Raw genomic sequence first — 15,128 nt, 5'->3', positions numbered from 1 at the left:
TGTCTGACATGAGAAGTTTGGTCACGCAATGCTGAAACATGGACGCTGAGGATTTTGGGCGAAGCAGACGTAAGCGTACGATATGCGCAGATGAAAGAGAATGGGGAAGGTAAAGTGGATGGAGAAGAAGAAAATCGACGAAGTGCTTCACATGATGGGCGGGGAAAGGAGTCGAGTTTCGAGAAAACAGGAGATTATGCTAAAGCCAGCACTCTGCAGAGTTTGGGTACTGAAAACCATATAGCAGGAAGACTGTAAAGGTAACTGAAGAGAGGAAGGAGTAGAATGGTTTTATGGATAGAGTAAAAGGTAGAAAAAACTTAATTGTGATTAATGCAGGTAAATTAGCTAGTCATGGAAAGATGTCAGTTTTATGCCTCCATCGGAGCTCCATTACCTTTGAATCACTAAGCATTGCTGCAAGCTAACGACCTTTTTTGACACCGCACGTTTGGAGTTCATATTTCCCAAGATACCAAAATTTTCGCTACACATGATATCATTCCTGCTATTGAATATTTATCGTGGAAATATTCACCGCTCACTATGGTTAATTATGGTTAATACCGTTTCACATTCACCAATTACCATAGATTTTTCTCCTCATCTTGAACTGCCGTCATAGCTGAATCATGAATTGGTGTTTTCTGATTGCTTCTGTTTTTACAGCCATTTGGTGATACTATTTCTTGTTGACTAATGCTTTCATAGGAACCAAAAGTTGATGTCGTCTTTGGCTTTCATTAACAGTTGCTTGTAAGTACCGCACGAGGGCAATAGCATTTAGAATGGAAAGTAGGAAACAATGGGAAAGACAGGTTAGTTTATGAGGAATTAATCAATTAAGTTAGCAATGTATCCATAAAATACCACTGTAGCTCTATTTATGTGCTTTTGAGTATCTGATTCACTTTGGATCATTGAGTTTTAGTGCTGGTTATTTACTGCAAACTGGATCATAAGAGTTTTTTTTCACTCGAAAACAGTATGTTAGGTACTTATTTGGTAAGTTTACTCGCGTTTTAAATTTCCATCATCATTGGTGGGCGTGGCTTTGATGGCGTTCAAAGCAACTCGTTGCCGACGCCCTTTTGTGACCTAAAGATGAATGTTAAATTTTGTTTGCGTGACCGAGGTTGCATGTGGATCCCGGTATGACAATGTCTGGGGACACGGGAGTAGGATAAATATTGCTGGAAACAGAATACATCAATGACTCTCGCTCTGTGCGAACCTGGACACATATTTCAATTCCCATGGGCCATGGAAGAGGGAGATTTATCCTCTCAGAGACGCGGAGATAACGCAGGGACCCACCCACATACTTTCACTCAAAATTTCCCGATTTTTTTCCGTCATTTTGATGCTTGCTCATGAAATGAAACCCTGGATTTGGACGGGAATAAAGAAAAACTCGCAGGTTCGAGCGGCAAGATGACATCATTTATTTGACTTCTATATTTTACGGTTGAGGAAAAAGAACGCCAGCACGAATAATTCCAGAATTTCCATAAGGAATCGTAAAAATGGAGTCATAACGCGGCATATTTTTCCCCCTCTCTCTTTCGTGAGAGCGGCTTTTATGACCGCGCCGTCATGAAACGTCTCGGTAAAGGGGGTTGTATTCATGGATTATATGTTGAGAGACAACGCAGAAAGATATGTGAAATCGAAACATACGTTTTGGCACATCATAGATGGCAACAAAGTCATCATCATCGAGGAGAACTGAACGATTCCGCAATGTACTTCGCCAGCGGTTACCAACCTTTTCTTCCTACCGTACCCCTCTATATGTACGTCCCTCGCTTTTGCTCTTCTTCTGCCGCCTCCAGACCCTACCGCAAAAGGCCTGCGGCCTGTTATTGACACTATGGAAGGTCTTGCACTTTTTCTCTACCGTTTGTTTCTTATGCATCGTTGCTTTTCAATCGACTAGTTTAGATATAAGCAATACATCCACTTTCAAGTAAAGCGAGTGCACGGTACGTAGGTTACCACATGAAAATATTTTATAGAAGAGTAACGTTTTTCTAACTAAAGAAAACGAAATAGTCTGACCGGGTCTCTGAATTATTCAATTCAAACACAAAAAAGCTGAGAGCAAGTTCCACTGTAACACTCAATTAATACTTAATATCATAACATAACGAATTTACGAAATACATTGAACTGCAGTTAACTACATTTCAATTAATAAAGAATTACGTAAAGCGAGTATTGCTCTGTAAAAAGTATAGTTAGAAATTCAAGTTTCTGATCGAGCTCATCGCCATTAGGATTTATATGGAGCATTACATATTTCTGTTACTTTAACAAAACAATTTTGATAAATGAATTTTCGATGGATGCTATTAACATGGCACGCATCAATTCGTTAAAACAAATAAGATCAAGCTCATAATAAAGCCGACGCAGCGTGAGCAAGTGAAAGATTTTCATCCCAGAAAAACGTTTTCCTGATTGAATTGAAAATCATAAAATTAGGAGTGCAATGTACGTTTCCTCAGAATAAATACAAAAAAGTGGAGAGAAAATGTGCCTACATAGGGTTTTGAGCACCCCCCACGCGTGGTTACAGAGTCTATCGACCAGGCTAATTGATTGCCATGTAAAATATTAAAAACCCGGTTATTAATTATTTTTCACATTCTTCAATCAAATTCTTGAAATATGAATAAGGTGTGACTGCGGTTTCCCTTCGTAAGCTTAAGAGAATATGATACAAACAACAGAATTACGAGGAAACTGAATATCAATATCCAGTGCAAATGCGCAAAGTGGAGATCCATAGCATGAATTGGGCCTGGTGTGACGAATTTATCGAAAGATTATTTATCATGATCGCGAATGATACCACTTTAGGAATACCACCCCATTAAGTTTTAATGAGTCGGGATACACAAATATCTCCTTACAGATTTAATATCTAATATAATGCGCAGTATAATCATCTGGTGAGCTTATAAATGTCATGATCTCGAAGATGATTACAGCTAAATAACTTAGTCACTCATTGAAACGTGATTTTCGTAAGAAAAATGATTGAATAAGAAGTAGTTAAAATTGCATTTAGTCTCTTTGATGTACCAGCTCACGGATAACATTGCACATTAAAAAGAATTTTATCAGAAATGAAAACGTAATTAAAAATAAAACGTTATCACCATCACGAGCAATTAAAATAAAATCATTTTTAAATACCTTTCTTTGAGGTTTTTTTAGATATCTTTTTTTCTGCAATCGTGTATCGGCAACAAGATAGGAACTACAGTCAGCAGCAGCAATCATATTTTAAAAATGCCATTATGTGCACTTGTTAGCTATGGAATTAATAACAGCCGACAATAATGACGTATTTAATAACACCGAAATTTCATACACAGAATGTAATGTATCAAAAATAATAGGTAATTTCTTATCTTATAATCTTCTTTTCCTTTGAATACGTTTTGATGCTGACAAATTTTCTTTCATATGGAAAGAAGCCATTAATGTAAATTTCCTACCTTATCTCTATCTTTTCATTTCAATTATCTTATCTTATTTTCCAATTTTGATCATTTTGTTTGCATAAACATATAAGTTGCTATGATTATTTGTTTGTAACTTCCTTCCAATGATAGCCGCTCCACCATTGGCCATTTATGAACTTATCTCCATGCTCAATTTTTAATAAATAGACAGATTTATTTATAATAGTATTCTACCGATTAAGGTAGGTTTCTATGGAGTACTAAAGAAGTGATCTGGGAGCCTCCCTTTCCGTCCAGCACTGCTTAGCAGCCATATACAGGTTACGAATCAGTCGTCTATCCCTCCAATCTACACCTATTTTCTTGAGAATATCTATTATCTTTACCCAATTCACCCTATCAAAGTCTTTTTCAAAATTCACGAAGCAGGCATACACGTCATGGTCATATTCTAGGTTCCTCTCCACGAGGGACTTCATTATTGCTATTGCATCGCGAGTTGACTTCCCTGTTATAAAACCAAACTGATCTTCCCCCGAATACTCGTTTTCCCTCGCTTCCATTTGTCTGTTCAATATCCTCAGTGCCACTTTCGTCGCATGCGATATTAGGCTGAAAGTCCTATGCTCTCCGCATTCCACAGATTTCTTCTTTTTCAGTAGCGGAATTAAAACCGTCTTCACGAAATCCTCCGGCCAACATCCCTCCTCATAGATCCTGCGTAGTAGTTCGAAAAATCTTTTCTTACTATCCTTCCCTAGATTCTTCAGAAGCTCGCACGGGATATTATCCACGCCTACTGCTTTACTTGCCTTCACATCACGAAGTGCTCTCTCTATTTCCGAATCTAATATCCCCGGCTCAAGATTATCCTCCTCCACTGCACTTTCCTCCTCTAAAGTCAATCTCTCAGGCCTGTTTCTTCCGAATTACAGATCCTCCACGTATTCCTTCCATCTACTCTGTACCTCTTCTCGTTTGGTTAGCATCCTTCCATATTTAGCCTTAAATTTAGACATGGGTTGTCCTATTTTGCCCCCCGATAGCGACTTAACTGTGGCGTTCAACGCGCCTACTTCTCCATCCTTCTGGAACGTTTCCATTTCCTCACAGTCTTTTCCACCAAGCCTCCCTTGCCCTCTTAGTTTTACGTCGTAATCGATTATTTAGTTCTCTATAAATACTTTGGCACTGCTGTACAAGCCGATAAAAAGAAATAATGTAGCGAGAGAGCAACTCAACTGAAGTTATAAAACTGTCTAAGTCAGTTGGCGTATCTTTTTACAAGAGAAATGGATGCGTCTAATACGGTGTTATGAGTTAAATAACATCTGAGAGCCGAGAAGTCAAGATTTTGTAAGGTCATTGAAATTTTGATATTTTTTTCTACAAAGTGACCCCAGAATTGGAGAATTGATCAGAAAGTTTTCTTCATCATAGTACCTAAAATGACTTGATTAAATTAAAGTGACTCGATTCACTGTGATCTTTTGTTGAGACAATCTCAGCTTTACATTATAGTCAATATCAATCATGATGTGATTCCCTTAAGCCGTCTTTTAACTAAGACCCAGTTCTCTAAAATCCATTTTATGATTGATGCGCCGTCTGAAAAATGAATGGCGGATTATTGCTGCCATTGATCTGGGTCTAATTGAAGGTCCATAATGCTGGTGTATAATACAACTTGCAGAAAAAAAGGACACGGAAGTGGGATGGAATAGGGGAAGGAAAACTTCTGTTCCTCATGCACTTGTGCAATGTGCACGTTTGTAACACCAGTCTCGTCCTTACAGATAAGCATGGGACCGTCATCAGCTAAAGTTTATTATTATTTCCTGCCTACTCTCTTCAGAGCTGACGTTTCTTCTGACATTTTTTCGCTCGCCATCCGTCTAGCCTTTCAGTCGGACGACCTGGAGCAATATCCTTCTCTGCGTGAATTGCCTCTTCACTTCCTTCCATGACATCTAGTGTACATGCGTCCGCTACTGTCAGGAAGAAGGAAAGGTATGGGATCAGCTGAAGGTTCACGGCAATGAAGGGAGTAGGTTGCATGTCACGACCAGGAATCACCGCGAGTTGACAACCTCTCAGAAGGGAATCCGTATAGGATTATCGGTATTCACTTTGACGAAGGAGAGGTTTACACGATGGTCATATTTTTATAAGGCTCATACTCGCTACAATTTTTTCCTACTAAAGAGGGAATGACAAGGTAAACGGAGGCCGGATTGATTACAGCTATGTTTTGCAAAAGGCTATATCAATTAATTTAATGTAGAGGGCAAACTTTTCCATGAATAGGAATTAAATTTTTTGTCTGTAATAGGAATGTATTTTTTTATCATTTGATCCCCGAGCAGTCTTGTGAGATCTTTCCATATTTACAATGTGGACGTTTAATTATGATGACATGGATTCTTCAGAGTACCGTAAGATCAAGTCTCATTTTGACTACCGTGAAAACAAGTCCCTCATCAACCAGCAAAACATTTCGGCAAAACATGGAAATCGAGATATTCGCACGTATTTTATATGCCCTTATGTTGAAACCAAAGAACCAACAGTTTTCGATAGCATCACCAAATATAGATTGAGTGGTTTGTTTCATATTAACATTAAATTGAAATTGGATTGTATTTATAGCAGTATACGGCAAAAAAATTATCCTTTGATATACTAGTGTGCGCAATCCTTGTCTTAGGGTAGGAAAACACTGAATTGCGGAGTGAGAGTGGCAGAAAAAATTCCATTGTGAAAGATAGAGTAATAGTATATTTTCGGTTCAGAGTTTTCAGAGTTATTTTTGCCAAATTACGACCGAACTAAGATTTTTAATGTTAGTTTTTTGATATGAAAATAATACTTTTTTGTGAAGCATTTTCTATGCGTGAATACGCAGTACTTGATCCGTGTGCATTGTTATATCTGTGTGGACTGCCGGAAGTGGGACACTTTTCGTGCAACAAAAAAATTACCCAGAAAAATATAGCATAGCACAACATTTGACGGACACAGGCCGCCAAATTACTCAGCTGGACGCCTAAGAAAGTACTTTTATTTACACAGATATTTTAAATGCCCAAGCATTTTAAATAGTGATTTTAAATATTTTAAACATCTTTTGAATAGTGACAAGGATTCTATCCCTAATTCTCACCTATTCTCTTTATTGCATTGCATTGTTTGACATCATAACTCGCGCTAGCCATCACCAATAATATTCCACTCCAACCACCTCCAATGGTATTCCTTATGTTTCCATCCCCTACCAACCTTCAACGTTAACTTACCTGCTAGCTAATCGCACCATACGTTTACCTCCCCCCTCTATTAATGTAATTCTAGCGGTGGCCACCGTTTACGATAATTCATAATTTTATTGATGTGAAGAAACCATCCTTAACTGTTTTGAGAAGGAAATCTTTGATTCCTAAACACGTTCCTTATCCCGTCCTGGTGAACCGTACCATCACTCGAGCCCGAGCATTTTCTCCCGTATTCGAGACCAAGGAGCCAGTGTTGTATGTGCGTCTATTTTGAGTAAGTAGTGTCTCAACCAAGGCAACATTAGCAAGGCCTCTTCAACATTCGCAAAGTTTCCTTCGAATTGAGTAGGTGCTTGTGAATGGTTTCCGGTTGAGAGGCTGGGGTTGGTTACCACTGCGGATTCTTCCGTTCCAGCAAACCAACACAGTAATTTGTTACGCAAATGTGACGTGATACCTAACGTTTCGGCCATTGAATACTACTTTTCTGCTTCACTATTGAAGCCGTTGAGCTCACCTAACCTATTCTACCTAGAATCAACGTTCAAGTAGCACTGATAGAGGCGCCGGAATCAATAACCTATGCATCTAGTCTAGGTGTATTTGTGAAGTAGGAGCGTGAGGTATTTCAGTAAATGTATTGCATATGCGAACATAGAAATAGCGCGCTATGGCGGTGCAGTTTGTGTTTGACATGTAGTGCAATATGTGTTCCTTTGGCTATTTAGGTTATACTCTGGGGCCTTTCAAGGAAAGTGAAACTATAACAGTTCCATACTATCATACTAAGGATTCAACTCTGAAAACTGTTTTTTCAAGGTATCCTTCCATAAAAATTCTATGACTACGTGAATTCCAGAAATAAGGCTCTGTGGGTAGGTTACAGTAATAAATACGTGTGCTAGTGGTGTGTAATGAATCTAGTAATCATATCAGACATGAGTATATGTCACTAGTTTTTCAGTATGGAAAAATATCTATTATATACATAAAATTTTTCTCTCGATTACCACAGTGATATAGCATACCTCAGCAATCATATTCATTAGCCATGAATTTGTCCTTCTAACTCGTGAAAAATATGTTAATATTATATTAAAATCCATTTTATAACTCAAGATATCTTCGCTTTTAAGGAAAACTCCCATTTACGGAGAGGGCAACAATTCCATTTAAAATGGGCACCAATTCTTTTGCAATCCGAGCAAATTTTCCGAAGACTGAGACAGGTTTTTACATCTCAGCAGTTTTGCTGCAAGAGGTCATTTCTTTTCTTTAATAGCACCTATATGGAAAGTTAATAAAAAGAGCAGTCCACTGAAGGACCTTTTCGAGAAGAAAATGGACAGGGAAGGGGCGAGAAGAAAAGGCCGTAGCAACATCACGGAGGATATTGAGTTCTTTTTCCATCCAACTCAAACGGAAGAGCCAATAGCTCGGATTAAAGGTAGATAAAGTCGGTAAAAGGGAAAATGCAAAGCAGATGCGAAATTATTCTCTTCTCTCTCTTGCGTTTTATCCTTCTTCTCTTTCTCCTGCCGGGGAAACCCTTTGAAAAAAGTGCCATCGGGGCAAACGAGGGATATACATCCAACATTCGCGTGCGCAAGAGTAAGACGCCCTCGAAAACACCATTCTCTTAGACGGATACTCTTCTTTTTAAAAAGGGGTTTTAAGTTCGGTAAATCCAGGACTCCCAATAAGCTTCTCTAATCCCTTTCCTTCACCTTCCCAAACGTGAACCTCTTCCACATTTCTCTTCCGCGTTCAGGAAGGGTAGGGATAATCCGGGAGACGATTATCGAAGTGGGGTGGAGAAAGATAGAGGAGGAAAAGACAAGGAGGAAGGGAGCTGGAATGGTCCTGGTTGAATGGGAATGAATGAGAGGAAATGAATTTCTAAGGGATAAACAAAATGTGCTGAAAGAAAACGCCGATTGGGAGGAAACTCGAGGAATTAAGTGAAACTCTTCCCTTAGCATTCTCCTTGGAAGCCATGTGGAGAAAAATAAAGATTACCAGTAAATATTTATAGCACTTAAGGGGAATACTAAATTATATCCATGAGTTTCTTCATCATATTCTTTGCTAAAGGTAGCTAATATGAACTTGTTTTTGGCCATTGTTGGAATTGGCGTATCCCCTTGATGAGAGATTGTACAAGGACCCTTATGTGGCAATGAAAGTTTTATTTTCATGTTATTTTGGCTTAATATGTAAAATGTCTTATTACTTGCACGCTCAAGAGCATATATTTAGAGTTTTTAATACGAGCTTTCAGAGAGGAATGGGTGAGGCTGGTAGGGTTGTCCGGAATTATTTGTATGGATGCTTATTCAAGGGAGAGTACACATGTGGTATACATTGTCGCCCCAATTATTTACTCTCCTGCAAACCGTCCAGTACTTACTCATATGTATGCATGCATGTTATTCAACTTCATCATTTTCCACCCTACAAAAATCAAATTTCTTTAATTTTTCACATTTTCCCTTTGCGGAATTGGATGAGACCACCCAATTAATCAGGGCATATTAATTATTCTTATATTTTATATTTTTTCTGCTATATGCATGTTATATAGCGTTGAGGGTAGTATCATATTTCTACATATTATTTTTATATTTAACTATGCATAATTAAATATTTTCTATGGCATTAGACTGTTAGCAAAGACAACTACTTCAATGACACAATGGAAATTATTTTAAATGGAAGCCTTCGTCGGTAAAGAATGCTGAGGACTGGTATTGTTGGCGGGAGTAAGTTAGTTGAGTAAGTTGTTCCAATCCCCTAGTCTCCCTCACACTCTATTATTCACTCCTCTTTTTAATATGTGTATTGCAGCTATATTTCCCCTTGTACACTATGTAATAATCAAAATGTTCCCATTTGCTCAATTTTTTAAAACCTGGAATTGGATGCAGCCACCAAATCAATCGATGTTAGTTCTTTAAAAATACGGCAACCATGCAACCGTGCAATAGCAGCGGTATCCTTGTTTAGCCTTGATCGAAATGAAAATGGTTTCGTAAGTTCACATTTTTATAGCGCTAATTTTGAGTATTTATTATTTAGCAATTATGAGCAACAAATGGTCACTTTCGGCTCTCTATTGCTAAATAATAAAATATATAAGGGGATACACTTTAGGGATGCACAATTTTTCCCATTTAAAAGGAAAGCTTGATTCCATGGGTAAGAGAACCTTAGCTACGACAACTATTTCAGTTAAACTGTGGATAGGATGCCTTGAGAATTTTAATGCGAGCTTCCAATGGGGAAGAGGTTTGAAGAAGGGGGGGGAGGGGTCTTCGGAATTCTGAGGACGGGCGTTGATTCAAGCGAGAGTAAGTTGGTCGACGTTGTTGCTCCAATTCCCCGCCCTCTCCACACTCGCCTCCAAATCCATCAACCCCCTCCCCTCATCTCCTACTTCTTCTCCGTAGGCCGGCGTTCCATGAGCCGCCTTCCTACCGAGGTCACGGCGGCGCGAGGTTGGTCGGTGGGCAGGATCGCGATGGGAATTCGGGGCGGGAGTTGAAATTTCGGTCGGATATCGCACGACGGGCAGCGCCCTCAAAAGGCGCGGCGCGTTCTCTCGATCTTTAATGCCCGCTTGGGATTTCGGTCGAGGGGCCTCTCGCTCGTATACACTGCGGAGCCTTTGGCAGCGCACCTCCAATGGCAAAAAGAGGAGAATATTCTGCTTGCACTATATATCGGTACCTGTTATGTATTCTTTTTTATAGCCCAGTAATGGACGTTACCGACACTCAAGTGTGTTTTATTACTAAATACAACATTCTTTGAGTCTTCAGGTGAGATGGTGAGGAAACGATGCATTTCTGCATGCATAAATAAGTACAAATAAAATTATATGGGCATCATATATTGTACGTAGGGAGACAAAAATATGGCGTTGACTGTGCGGTGGCATGAAATAAAATGATCACCGATAATGGGAAACTTGGGAAATTTTCACCTCCGCCGTGAATAGAACCATGGACCTTTTGCTTTCCGGGCTGGGCTCAGATCATCAAGCTACTGCGTCCCCTTAAATCATCAGACTTTTTTTGGGGTATGGGAGCAACCGATTCCCCATAGATGTAATCCAATGTGTTGGCTCTTGGCGTGATTCCTTCCACCAAGGAAGGATTACTTATAGAAGAGGAAATGAAATGATAGATAGACACAATCAAGCAGACAGTTGGATAGATAAAGTACATGCGTTTCGGGGAAAGCCGATAGCAACAACAAGAAATTAGCCAATTCTGGTGATACACGTATCAGATTCGCATTCACAAAGGTTACCTAAGGTGAATATGCTCACAGAAATACAAAGAGAAGGTGAAACAAAGATATAGGATTATAAAATTTATATCAGGGTATCGCCTATACTTTTACAAGTATAGTCAAGTATCAGTATTAAATACCAAGTAGGCATATTTTTTCACGGGGAAGTTTTCTCTATATTTTAAGGTGCTGTTACAAAAAAATAATCGTGAAATTAACTTGCTGGTTTCGGCGGATGTGATAGTGGTTATTTGTTTTTCGAGGTTTATTCTACGCTTTCATTTTTCCGTTTAAACTTTGCGTCTCTGGACCTTTTTCCAGCTTTTTCAGATTATCTGGACCGAGCTTCCGGATTCTCTTCACTCTATCTATATAAATGTGGAGCCTCATTGTTTACAGAATTTTTAATGCAAAATGGCCCCCCTAAAAAGAATTTGAGATTACACCCAGTGCGTATAAGAATGTTTCGGAGAAACGATCATGTAGAAACCATAGCATGACATTTTTTATGAATATCTTGTGAGCTGACATGAAAGTTGAGGTTTAAAAGCGTACCTTATACAAAATAAAAAGTATGACAATCCTCGAAAACAATTACTTCAGCCCTCAATTATACTTGCTTGTTGTTTTACTTTCATATTGGCTCTTCTTGGCTTTCCCGATGGCTATTCATCTGCCTCAAGGACTTTTTCTTCAGTCTTCCCACAAATAAGTTTCTAATTATTTTACCTCCCTTATGCCACAGACCTTTCGCCGTGTTATGCAGGGAAAGAATATCATTTAACAGTACTCGTTCTATTCCTCTTCCTTTTACCTCCTCATTTTTCACCTTATCCGTCGTTTTGATCTTCAGTACTTCTCCGCAACAAACATCAAGTTTTGATGGTTTTCCTATCTTATTTTTTCAGTTTTACTCATATACAAACTCCTAATCCACTACGTTTCCACTGGGTAAATTTAATCTCTTGTTTTAAGGTATAAAATTTTATTAACTGTCTTTAATTAAGAAATATATACCACCATTCTCGCCATCATTCATCGTTTTTATGTTAGTCAGCATTTAAAACTGGGTAGTTTTCTTCGTAGAAATGAAATATTTCGTTTACTCAACTTCACATCGTATTGCTAATGACCCTAAGGGGCCGAAACTGGCCCAGAATTTGAGTTTTAGTTATCGGAAGTTCATTACAATGGTATTGACTCAACCTAGAAGCCTTTTACTGATGCCTCATGTTTTAAAGGTGTTAGAAGTATGTTTAGTCGTTGAAGACGTCATAGAAAATGAAAATGACCACCTAGTTTGCAGCTATGATAATGATATAGTCGATTATGTGTACAAATGCGCGTCAAGCGATGTCGTAGACACAAAATTTAATTTTCCATAGTAGATTTATTATACCAGCCTATGTGTCAACAACTTAGTGCCTTTATATCAAATATAATCAATCGCCTTTTACACATCTGTATATCTATTGATATATTCGTCGGTATCAACACATAATTTTGGAATTATCTTAACAGTAGAATATCTTAATATGATTTTTTTTAACTATGCATATTTAAGTTTCTATGGAGTGTCGATTAATCGAAATAAATAAACACCTATACGTTTAGAGGTTAAGAAGGACATTCATAATAAAAAATCATTTAAAAAGTTCTTTCAATTTAATAAAATTACCTTATTCTACAGTTATTTCATAAAGCTGAAATTCATTACCAATTTCAGTAAAATATGAAAATTTCTTTTTAGATTTCCAATTCATAACTATATTTTGGAATTGATCTATAATTCAGGTTTTCTTAAGAGCGACCGAAACTTGCTCTTCACGCGGAATAACGGATTTTAGAAGCAATTATGGATTTAATGATGTATGTACGGTAAAGTCGAGTGCATAGAACTTTTCATACCGGATGTAATTCATTTAACGGCCTATATTACGAGTAGTTTCACTCCTATGCCAACTTCCTTTTAGTAGTTTAATCTATTGAATCAAATGTGAATCTTAACTTTCGTGAATTTTACTGCGTCTGGCATGTGTCTCAGTTAAGATTTAGGTGGTTTGATAGGTCTCCACGTGAAATATGAGATCTTTAAAACCAACATCAAGTTGATTTCCCGGCAATTAATGTTCCTTGCTTGAATGAGTGTACCGTGTCTTGATCATTACCGTGTCATGGTATCCGAACCATTTCTTAATCTTGCGCTTCAGATTCCGTCGAGTTTTAACGACGCACGCTACACAGTCACCTAACCTCAGATTGCTTTTCGGAAAGGCCATTATTCTACGGCGCAAATGTAATCTGGTAAATAAATCTCGTTGTTATTGCAAGTACTACTACTCAAACTCGTAAAATTTACGAATTGATGTACGTTGCATTGCTTTTACGCCACGGATCTGGATAGTAACCTTTCAAATGATTGTTCCTTTGAGAATCCGAAGTATGAAGGAGACGTCTCACTTATGACATATGCGTTTAAATTCAAATTGCGAAAGTTATGTGATGTCCATAGGTTACGGCTGATTTAATGCCATCACGTCTTTTTTCCATTACATTTCGTCGTAGCGGCCAACATTCGAGCAGGCAAATTTTCACCGGTATCAAAGTAGATGATACACCATCGTAAAAATGTTATTCAAAAGTCTACCAATGGTAATGTATAACGAAAGACAAATTGTCTATGTGCGATTGACATCTTGCCAACTTTTTTCTAAGCAAGCCTGCTTTCCGTAATTTTATTGCGCCTATGAAGTGCTTAATATTTCCATTAACTGCATTTAATACTTTTGAGATTGTATCGTTATTTAAAAATCCTAAATTTTATATCTATTTTTATCCAAATAGTCTCTGAGACGGGTAAACATTTTTTTACATTTCAATTTTTGCATATTATAGATCAGAGGCAATTGCGGTAAAGATTTCTTGGAAACGTCACGGCAATCACTCTGATACCTCTATATGTACTCGTACATCAAAAACATTTCATGAGAAAAGGGGAAAAAACTCCTCCCGAGGGACCACAGCACATGCAAAAGCGCGAAATAACATCACTGGAGCCGAGTGTCATCTTGGGATTGGTATGTCCACGATTATATTTTAGACAAGGACGCGCGTAACTCAAGAGAATCCCTCAAATGTATTCATGCGACTCTACATGGATGGTCACATGGGATTTGACGAAAAAAAACACTTGTCCGCATTTGGTTTATCCCCCTTTTTCATCCCGGCCGCTCCGCGTGGACGAAAAATAATAAAAACAGCGTGAACAATGGTCGAGGAGGAAAAAGAGGGCTTTGGATGCTATAAGGGAGGGTGGGTGGCAGCACTGCTGCATTACTTTCTTCCACCTGACCGTTTTCACGCATGAAAGGCCCTCAAACCCCCTCCCCCCTCCCCCTGCTGCTGTTTTTATCTCCTTTTAGCGATCAACAGCAAGGGCTCCGCTACTACGACCACCCCCTACCGATTTCTTCCATTTTTTTCGTGTTCTCCAACCAGCCGCCCACCTACCTTGTCCTCACGGCGCGGCGGCGGCGCGTGCATTGTTGTACTGGACTTCGTGACAACCTGTCTCAAAGCGAGCCTTAACGCGAGTGCAAGCAAACCGAACCCTTTTTTATTTTGCGCTCTCTTTCCTTTTCAGAAGGTCTCAACGTGTTGGTTGTAGCGGAGGAACCAAAAAGACTAGTTTATGCATGTTTCTCTCGTGTATACCTGCTGATCCCTTCTCGTGGGTGAGCTTCGTGGGCGACGGGTTTTTCTCGTGGGTTTTTCTCCCTGTCGTTGTATTCTCTTCCTTTCGCACATTATTCGATTTGCGTTTCCGTCGTGCATCTAGTTCGGTCCTCCCATCCATTGCCCTTCTTTCTCATTCTCTCTGTCTCGGTGGACCGCCCGCCGTACCAGGGAGGAGGCAGATCCCGAACACTCGTAGTCATGTCACCCTACTGGACTGTTTTCAAACCCCCGAGAGCTAAATGCACTGCCTGGCCTTAAATACTGTTCTCATTGCGGATTTTTGGCGTGCGGAAATCCATACCAATATAGCTAATCATGTTACCGTGCTTTGCCACACGATATGTTA

The sequence above is a fragment of the Ischnura elegans genome, chromosome 2, assembly GCF_921293095.1.
Source record: "Ischnura elegans chromosome 2, ioIscEleg1.1, whole genome shotgun sequence".
NCBI lineage: Eukaryota > Metazoa > Arthropoda > Insecta > Odonata > Coenagrionidae > Ischnura > Ischnura elegans.
This window is presented reverse-complemented; position numbering follows the sequence as displayed.